The sequence below is a fragment of the Podarcis raffonei genome, chromosome 7 (assembly GCF_027172205.1).
Source record: "Podarcis raffonei isolate rPodRaf1 chromosome 7, rPodRaf1.pri, whole genome shotgun sequence".
Taxonomy (NCBI): domain Eukaryota; kingdom Metazoa; phylum Chordata; class Lepidosauria; order Squamata; family Lacertidae; genus Podarcis; species Podarcis raffonei.
Genome location: NC_070608.1, coordinates 14,744,179 through 14,753,861, shown reverse-complemented (window position 1 = coordinate 14,753,861; position 9,683 = coordinate 14,744,179). Strand labels below are relative to the sequence as shown.

Sequence of the window (9,683 nt, the reverse complement as noted above, 5' to 3'; positions counted from 1 at the left end):
AGTTCAGCATGCACGTGGAGTCCCACGGAGCTCGAGTGGGCTTGCTCCCCAAGCATCGCGCGTGAGGCTGCAGCGCGACCCCAGAATGGAAGTTGCTCCCGAGTAAGCGCTTAGTGCAGCCTCGGACCGTGCACTAGTAACCAAAGAAAGACTGCAGCGTTGATTTTATATATATAAATGTAAAGCATCCTTGATATTATTAGAGGCAACCTTCTCTTCCCGCCGCCCCTCCCCCGTCAGCAAATTTAAACGTCTTTTTCCCCCTCTTTACACTGTATTAAAGTTAAGAGCAAAATGCACGTAACAAAGAACGCGGTGACAAAAAACCAAAAAACACCCCGCATGTGAACAGAATGAAGATATGATTTGATTAATTAGCAGAAGGTGAAGGCATGCTTTTTAAGGGAGGCAGGGCATTTGGAAGGAGAGTAGAGAAAGTAGCTGCAGGTTTTTCACGTTGGGGGAAAAAACCAAGAAAGAGAATGAAAACTTTGTCCCAAATCGAGGGACCCTGCTAGAAGAGCCGCGGGTTGTATCGTATGCAAATACGCAAGCTGACGTAAGAGATCATGTGGGTTTTGGCGTAGATCACCACCACCGATCGGAGAGGGTTTTTTTTAATTTAATTTATTTTTTTCCCCCAAATTGCTACTGTGTTTTGGGGGGTTTTTTTGGTGTGTGCGTGAGTGTTTGTGTGTGTGCTCGTGAGTGTGGTGGTGGTTGCTTTTTTTCCGCGGCGGGGGTGGGGGGGGGTTGTGCGGTGGGCCGAGTGTTAAAACCGAGAGTCCCGGACTGTCTCCCCCGCGTTCTAGAACGCGCACCGAGAGTTCCATTCCCGGGGAAAGTTCGTGTCTCGGCGTTCCAAAGCTTTGATCGCAGGTAAGGAAGAAAGAAAGCAAAAGAAAACAACGTTCGCCCTCCCTTCCTCCGCCCCTATCATTATTATTAGGCTTTTGGTTTGTTTGTTTTTAAGAAGGAACAAGGAAGTGCGGTTCTTTGCAAAAAAAAAAAAAAAAAAACCCAACAACCCCGCTGCTAAATCTTTTTGCCACATGGACTTAAGATGCTCTTTTGCTTTTGACCGATCGGGCAAGCCACTCGGACCTAACTTTTGCTTCTTCCTCCGGGGGAGGAAAAAAAAAGCTCCCGTTTTGTTAAGAGGACTTGAGAGCGGGTGGGGAGGGGAGGCAGGGAGGGAGGGGCGTTGAAGAGAGGAAAGATTGCGAGGAAGGTGGCAAAAGATCGGATTAAAAGGAAAACATACACGAGTATTGGAAAGGAGGCCCTTCGCCCTCTCTTCAAGCCGATCTCAAGTTGTTGTTGTTGTTTTAAGGGAGGAGGGGGCTGCATGCCGGGCGGGGGGGTAGGAGCAAAAAAGGAGAGAAGGCGAAGGGTGTTTTTTTCTTTTTAAAAAAATACATTAAAAAATATGTCTACGTTTCCCTATGTCGACATCAGCCACACAAAATATGGCGTCCGCTTTCGAGAAGGCGTTACGTAGAGGCGAGGAAGGCGATCTTGGAAATCCAGGCTTGGAGAAAGAGGGACACCCCCGCCCCCTCCTTTCCCCCATAACTGCGATGTTGGTGGAGCGGGTGGGGGCCGGACGCCTTTGCCCTCGTGTTCCCAGCGCGCCTCCTGGAAGACGGGGTCAGAGTTTTAATGTGGGGAGGGGGTGGGAATGCGGAGGGGTAGCCCCTCCAGGCTCCGAGCAAGCACAGATTTGGGCTGCAATTCCACGCACACACCAGATTTGTCTTTCATCCAGGCACCATGACGCGTTTGGGCTGCAGTCTCGTATCTCTCTCCCCGCTGCAACCCCGGAAAAAAAAATCTGTAAATTGACAGGAGACGTTGTATTCCCCCCCCCCTATTAATAGGAAATAATTGCTCTGTAGAAGCCACGCTTGCATAGCACAACGCATCGGGCTAACTCTCCTCCCCACCCCCAAATTTTCCCACCACTACCCCATCTTCTGATAGCGGGTGGGGAGGGGCGATCATCTTCTTGGCGCAGCCCCTCTTTTTTTGCTAAGAAATGAAAAATATAAATCTTGCCAAACGCCTGGTGTATTCCAACGCCCTGTTGAAAAACCGAAACAAAACCCGAAATGGGGAAAAAAGGTTACTCCTAACCGTTGTTGGTTTTACTTCTGATCTGATCCTGTTCCAAAGATCTCCACAATCCTGGGAAATGTTAAGGTGCTCTGGTCATCATTCCACGTTTCCTTTGGAGAGACTTCCAGGTCTATCCTTTTCCCCCACCAAAAAAACCTTCCCCTCCCCCCATCAGTTTTTATTTTCATAGGATTTGAATTGGACTTGCTCCTTTCCTGTCTCACTGGGGAGAGCGAAAGAGAAAAGACAACAACTTAAGGGTGCCCCAACCCCTGAGATAAAGTGCTGTGGGAGAGGCTTGCTTTTTGAGGAAGTGAAGTTTTGATTTGCTGAGAAGTTCCACCTGGTTGATTGACTTCAAAGCCATGTGAGACGGTTCAGAGTCCTAGACTTGTTTCCCGACGGCCTTTTGTTTGCCTGCTGGATGAATTCAGTGCCAAGCTGGGTACATTAGTTGGTTGTCTTGTCTTTCCTTTTTAAAGGGCACATTGTACTTTTGGCAGCTTCAGGTTTTGAACCCTAAATTGTGGGGATCCTAATGCACTTGTCAGTTAAGAGCAGTAAGAAGCAGGCAGCTTTCAGAGCAGGTGTGAGCCTATTGCAGCAACAGCAAATAATCTTTTTGCACCCTAAAGGAATCTACAGTTATTACGGCATGTGCTCTCATAGAATCATAGAATTGCAGAGTTTGAAGGGACCCTGAGGATCATCTAGTCCAACCCCCTGCAATGCAGGAATCTCAAATAAAGCATCCATGGCAGGTGGCCATCCAACCTCTGCTTAAAAACCTCCAGGTTAGGAGAGTCGACAGCCTTTCAAGGGAGACCGTTCCACTGTCAAACAGCTTTCATGGCCTAGACTCCAGTAATCAAATGTATAATGTGTCGTCCTCAGTTGATTGATATATGCATGGGCATAAAGGGGGGGAGTGTAAACAGTGGGGTCAAATAGTGATGGTAAGGTAAAGGGACCCCTGACCATTAGGTCCGGTCGTGGCCGACTCTGGGGTTTATTGGCCGAGGGAGCCGGCGTACAGCTTCTGGGTCATGTGGCCAGCATGACTAAGCCGCTTCTGGCGAACCAGAGCAGCGCACGGAAACGCCGTTACCTTCCCACCGAAGCGGTACCTATTTATCTACTTGCACATTGATGTGCTTTTGAACTGCTAGGTTGGCAGGAGCAGGGACCGAGCAACGGGAGCTCACCCCGTCACGGGGATTCGAACCACAACCTTCTGATCAGCTCTGTGGCCACAGTGCCACTTGCGTCCCTTCTAAATAGTGATGAGTGACCTGCAAAAAAATACGGTCTGTGACGATTCAGTTAAAGCTTAAATTTGTGTAAAATAATCCCTGTGACCATGTACAGTAGTGGTAATTGGTGCTAATACAATCAATCGCCCCAGTTTTGCTATGTTAATTAACACTTGTAGCTAGATGGGGGCAGTTTCCAACAAAAAAAGGGGAATAAAAATGTGTGATGGGAAAAATGAGGGGGAGCATTTGGATTAAATGCAATCAAGCCAGCTTTTGAGCTGCACAGGACATGTCTTTTCTACAGTTTGCAGTTTGCAGCTTTCAAATCCACTTTGCCCAGTTGAAAACTGCACCCGGGTCCTGCTTGCAAGCATCCCACAGGCTGCTTTTTGGGGACTGTGAGATCAAGATGCTGGACCTTTGACCTGATCCAGCAGGTCTTTTCTTACATCCAGAAAGCAGAATTGGGAACTTTGCTGGATTTGGTATTCACAGCTCAATCCTGGGCATGTTTATTAAAACGCTGACTTGGGTGTCTAGGGCCAAAGCCTCAGTAAAGCAGGACTCTGCGGCTATTGACCCACTGTGCTGTATGCCAGCCATACATAGCAGGTGATGGATTTAGACCCCAACACACTTCTGCCATTCTTAACAGGCAACAAACCTAGGAGCTTTAGCATTGTCCCATTTATGTCTGCTAATCACTGTGTTCTACCTTCATGGTCATAGGCAGAAAGCCTGTAAATGCCAGCGGCTAGAAATCGCAGGTACAGTGAGTGTTACTGTGTTCAGGGTCCTGCTTGGGGGCTTCTTGTGGTCATCTGGTTGGCCACTGTGACCCCAGAGTGTTGGACAAGATGGGCCTTTGGTTTGATCCAGCACAGCTGCTCTTGTGATTTTTATGCCTCGATGGAGCACGAGTTGTGCAGATCTGTAGTACAGTGGGACCTTGGTTCTCAAACGCCTTGGTTCTCAAACAACTTGGAACCCAAACACTGCAAACCCAGAAGTAAGTGTTCCAGTTTGTGAACTTTTTTCGGAAGTTGAACATGCTCCGTTTTGAGGGTTACGCTTCCGATTCGAGTGCTACACTTCTGTTTTGAGGGTTTCGCGAGGTCTGTCTGTTTTTCCTATTTATTTTGCGTTTTTGTGGCTCTCTTTGTGTGTGTGTGTGTGTGTGTGAGAGAGAGAGAGAGAGAGAGAGAGAGAGAGAGAGAGAGCGCGCGAGAGCGAGAGAGACTGTGTGGAACCCAGTTCAGCTATGATTGATTGTGTGACTGAAGTACATTGCTTATTGCTTTCATTTGGATCAATGGTCTTGTTAGATAGTAAAATTCATGTTAAATTGCTGTTTTGGGGGTTGTTTTTAAAAGTCTGGAACGGATTAATCCATTTTGCATTACTTTCTATGGGAAAGCGTGCCTTGGTTTTGGAACACTTTGGTTTTGGAACGGACTTCTGGAACAGATTAAATTTGAGAACCAAGGGACCACTGTAGACATTTCGTGGGCAGGTATGCATTGGGTCCCAAGCAGGGCATATGCTTTGCAAGTCCCAAGTTCAGTTTCTGCCAACTTGTGTGAAAGGGAATCTCAAGTAGAGAGCTGAGAACCATCTCCGCCTGAGTCTATGGAGGTGCACTGCTTGTTGGAGTTGACAGAGCTGAGCAAGAGGACCAGTGGTTCACAAGACAGTGGGGATCCATGATTAGTTTCTTTAAATGCCAATGGGTGATCAGTAGAGGTCCCTGAATCACATCAGCACTGGAGTAAGTTAACCCTACTGTTGTGGTTTCTCACTACACGCTCCAAAGTTGTCATTTGCTCCATTAAGAGAAACATGTGGGTACCTATAATCGTTCCCTAACAGGACAAAATGGGATGTGGATGGTGCTGTGGGTTAAACCACAGAGCCTAGGACTTGCCGATCGGAAGGTCGGTGGTTTGAATCCCCGCAACGGGGTGAGCTCCCGTTGTTCGGTCCCTGCTCCTGCCAACCTAGCAGTTCGATAAATAGATACCACTCTGGCGGGAAGGTAAACCGCATTTCCGTGCACTGCTCTGGTTCGCCAGAAGCGGCTTAGTCATGCTGGCCACATGAACTGGAAGCTGTACGCCGGCTCCCTCGGTCAATAAAGCGAGATGAGCGCCACAACCCCAGAGTTGGTCATGACTGGATCTAATGGTCAGGGGTCCCTTTACCTTTAACAGGACGAAATAGAAAGGAGAGGGAGCAATTTTCTGGGGGGAAATGGCTGAAAGGAAAGGACAGCAAAGGAAGTTGTGGTCCCAAGTGGGACCACCCCACATACACAAACAAGATAGTTGGGCTATAGAGAAAAGCAAAGATACAGGAAGTCTGATCATCAGCATCATTGTCTGGTTGCTGTTCGTGTAGGACAGCTTCAAATGCTTCTATATAGTCCTAAGTTCCAAGTTTCCTATTACTGAGCTATTTTTAATACAGTGTGCTTAAATTCATTGTTGCTCTGGCAATAAGAACAACAATAATTTTAAAAAATGGGAAACGGAGGAACTATGATTTATGAAGCATGGAAGCCATAGCTGATGCGAGAGTGAGGTGTCAGAAGCCAGAGGGTTTTCTTGACCCCTTAAAAAGCCCATAGCCATAGAAGAAAAGGACACCACGCACTATGGCTTGCCTTAAACCCCTCTGGTTCCAGCAGGACTGGAGCATGTCTAAGAGGGTTCGGCAATTATAGCTTATATGTAATAGAATTGAGGTTTTTTCAGTCATTCTGGAAATCACTATTATAGCCTGGAATTTTCCATTTCCTGACCAGAAACAGCTTTCCAACATAGTACTCAACTTTTCTATCATTCTGTTTAAAAGTAGAGAATAAACCATTCCCTCCCCCATTTTAATTTCTGCCAACAGCTGTGTAAAATCAGGAAGTACAATACACTTTTACAGTTCCAAGCAATTCTTAAAAAAATTAAAAAGTGAACTTTGCCTGAAGTGCTTCTAGAAGCAGTTACTCACATCAAACGCTGGAGGGGGGGATTACAGTGGTACCTTGGTACTCAAACAACTTGGAACCCAAACACTGCAAACCTGGAAGTAAGCGTTCCGGTTTGCGAACTTTTTTCGGAAGCCAAACATTCTTTGTTTTGAGTGTTACACTTCCGGTTTGAGTGCCACACTTCCGTTTTGAGTATTATGCTGAGGTCTGTCTGTTTTTGCTATTTATTTTGCGTTTTTGTTTTTGTGGCTCTTTTTGTTTTTGTGACTGTGTGGATCCCAGTTCAGCTGCTGATGAATTTATTGTGTGACTGCAGTACATTGTTTATCACTTTCGTTTTGTTGGTCGATGGTCTCGTTAGGTTGTAAAATTCATGTTAAATGGCTGTTTTAGGCGTTGTTTTTGAAAGTCTGGAACAGATTAATCCGTTTTGCGTTACTTTCTATGGGAAAGCACGCCTTGGTTTTGGAACACTTTGGTTTTGGAACGGATTAAGTTTGAGAACCAAGGTACCACTGTAGAAATAAGTGAAAAAGCGTCCATATATAATAGCAAGTGGCTTCACACTTTGCTTCCCCTTGTTCTTTCTCCGTGTCATTGTATGTAGCTAAAGTAGGGGTGGTGAATCTGTGGCCTTCCATATATTGATGGACTACAACTCCCATCATCCCTGACTATTGGCCATGCTGGTTGAACCTGATCGAAGTAGGAGCTCCCCAGAACATCTAGAAGGCAACAGATTCTGTACTCAAAGCTAAAGCGATGAAATGAGGAAACAACATGAATAAGTTTGACCAAATATTATTTCTGTAAATGGATATGTTTCAACGTTTATGCCCTGCCTTTCTGTGATCAAAATCAAACTCAAGGCAGCTTTCAAATAAAGCTATAGGTCGCGGCAAAAGTCTTGTGGCCTCTTATAGTATAGACAGTGCTATGGAGAGTTTTGGGGGGACAACCCCGGAAAACCAGGAGGGAGGTGGAATAGAGCTGGAAAACTCTCCAGATGTGGACTGCAGCTTCCATCTGATGGAGGTTATAGACCAAAACATCTGGAGGCAACCACATTGGCTACTGTTGGAACAGAGTGTCTTAGCTGGGTTTCTGGAACCCTAAACAAGGGCTCTCCATACCAGGCAATTTGTTGTGTGTCTGACTTGGGTCCCATAATCCAGGAAAAACAGGGTTCCCTGTGGAGATGATTCCATATACCAAGAAGGTTTAAAAACAAAAACAAAGAAACTTATAAATGTGTGAGGGCTGAGGAGATTTCACCCCTCCCATATCCAAGAATCTGCTGATGAGTCTGGTGATTTTCCAGAGAGGAGGGGCGGTGTTCTGCTCTCTACTTATTCCGCTCCAGCCTAACATCAGTCAGTCAGTGTGTCGGAGAGAGAGAGACTGAGTGTTAGAGATCGTGTGTATAGATAAGGTTGCTGCTAAGAGCAGCTGCAGGCACTCAGTGCAGTTCAGCATTCATTTTGCTTAGACCTCATATAGCTCTGTATATAGTTGTGTATTATAGTTGTAGATAGAATAAAGAAGATATTCTACAGAGCTGCTCTCCGAGTCGTTTATGCTCTGCTATACTCTGCTGTGCGACGACTGTCTTCTTGTTGGAGTGAATCCGGTGCTCACAACCCTAAGCTGTGAGTCCACAGCACTTTGACCTGTTCCTGTGCAGAAGGTGGTCTCTGGAAGTGCTATCCAGCTCGCCTAGCCCAGTCGGGGCTGAAGTGGATGAGTCCAGTTGGTGGCACTGGCTCAAGGGCGATGCTGACAAGGGCAGGGGGAAGCTGCAATCAGTGATTTGCCTAACTTTGTAAAGCAGTTTTTTGTATACTGTTCCAGAGTTGTCTCTCTGATTCCGCCCCCAGCTTCTGAGCTATCAATATATAACTGTGTCCTTGTTGACATAGAAATTAACACTGCCTAGAATTGGTGATATGTAGGCCATGAAGGTTTGCACCTTTTCTGTTTTCAAGGATTGAGGTGATTTAATTAGCGCTTGCCCTAGTTGCTCCCTGGCATTTGGTCCAGTTGGAATATTTTGTGTCATTCTGGGTGGTGGTTTTATGCAGAGATGTGAAATGGCAGGACAAGGTGTTGGAAAAGTGGAAATTGGTAAGGATAAACAGGGTCTCACCTCACAAGACAGAGCGAGTTGACAAAAATCAGCTCTGTCTGTTATGCATACATATTTATATGAAACACGACATGTAGAAAACAATATTACAGAGGTTAGGCTCAGAACTTTCTTTATGTGACATGATACTTTTCTAACCAATTTAGTCTCCCCTTTTTTGGAATGTTTCCAGTTACAGACTTCAATTACTGTTTGCTCTGAATTCATTTTCCCCCAGTGCAAAAGACTGGAATATTATATGTTTAAGAAATAAATTTATGTTGTAAGTGGGGTCATAATTGTTATTCCTGTTGGCTTGTTTTTGAGAACAGCTATAATGTAACTTATAAAACTCTTGTTTTTGTTTATAACTGGAAGTATAAAATTGGGCTGTCCTAGTAGGCTGTCTTTGTAACATGGGGAAACATTCAAATATGCATTCCTGACCTTCAGTCTTAAGTAATACCATTGGGGACCAGTTTTATCCCAATCTTTTAGAAGATTGGCTGTTATTCAGCTAAACAGTTAGCCTGACTTGGGTGTCATGCTAAACCATAGTTTACTGTGATGACAGTTAGTGTAGGGGAGCCTTAGACTCATGCTACCCACACCTTCCTATAGTGTGGCTGAGAGGAGATGCTCAAAAGCATTTGTTTCTGTTTTTGATCATCCGAACCTGACAAATTATGGATAATTTTAACTGAAGTCAATGGAAATGGGGCAGCTTCAAACTGGTTTCTGACCCTGGTTTATTTTAACCAATTGTAGTTAAAACTAACCACAGTTTAGAGTGGGAACAACACACTAAACTGTGTTTAGCCTAAATATTCTGTGGTTTCAAAATGCAGGGCTAATGCCTCTACAGACCAGTCCTAAGCCTGAAAGTTTTACTGAGTTCACTGGGGCTTCCTCCCAAGTAACAGAGAAAAGGTTACTTAATTGGAAGCAAATAACTTTTGAGATTGACTGGACTTCCTTCCAAGTCAAGTCTGTTGCACATTTCTTAAGCAGATGAAGCTCTCATTAGGCTGCAGGCATTGTCACAGTGTGTGCGTTTTATCAAGGTCTACAGTATCCTTTTACTGTGTGATACTTTGTAAACAGAGCTCTGGCCTAGATAGGTTTACTGCTTCTTTATTCATGCCTAGTTAGCAATCGGTTAGCCTCTTTCCTTTGTCCCAAGTTATTTTACCCAGCCCTC

At 45.3% G+C, this 9,683-nt stretch overlaps 1 protein-coding gene across 3 annotated transcripts in view; it reads left to right on the top strand.

Moving 5' to 3' along the window:
• The first annotated feature begins 308 nt into the window (after positions 1–308).
• ZHX2 (zinc fingers and homeoboxes 2) overlaps positions 309–9,683 on the top strand; it is a 46,470-nt gene continuing 37,095 nt past the window's right edge. Inside the window, exons 1-2 of one of the 3 annotated variants that reach the window (XM_053395335.1) lie at positions 754–879; positions 4,961–5,142. The gene's annotated coding sequence lies outside the window, so the exon portion shown is untranslated. Of the gene's footprint in view, positions 560–753; positions 880–4,960; positions 5,143–9,683 lie in introns of those variants that run through there. The other 2 variants (XM_053395334.1, XM_053395333.1) reach the window with 2 other exon arrangements.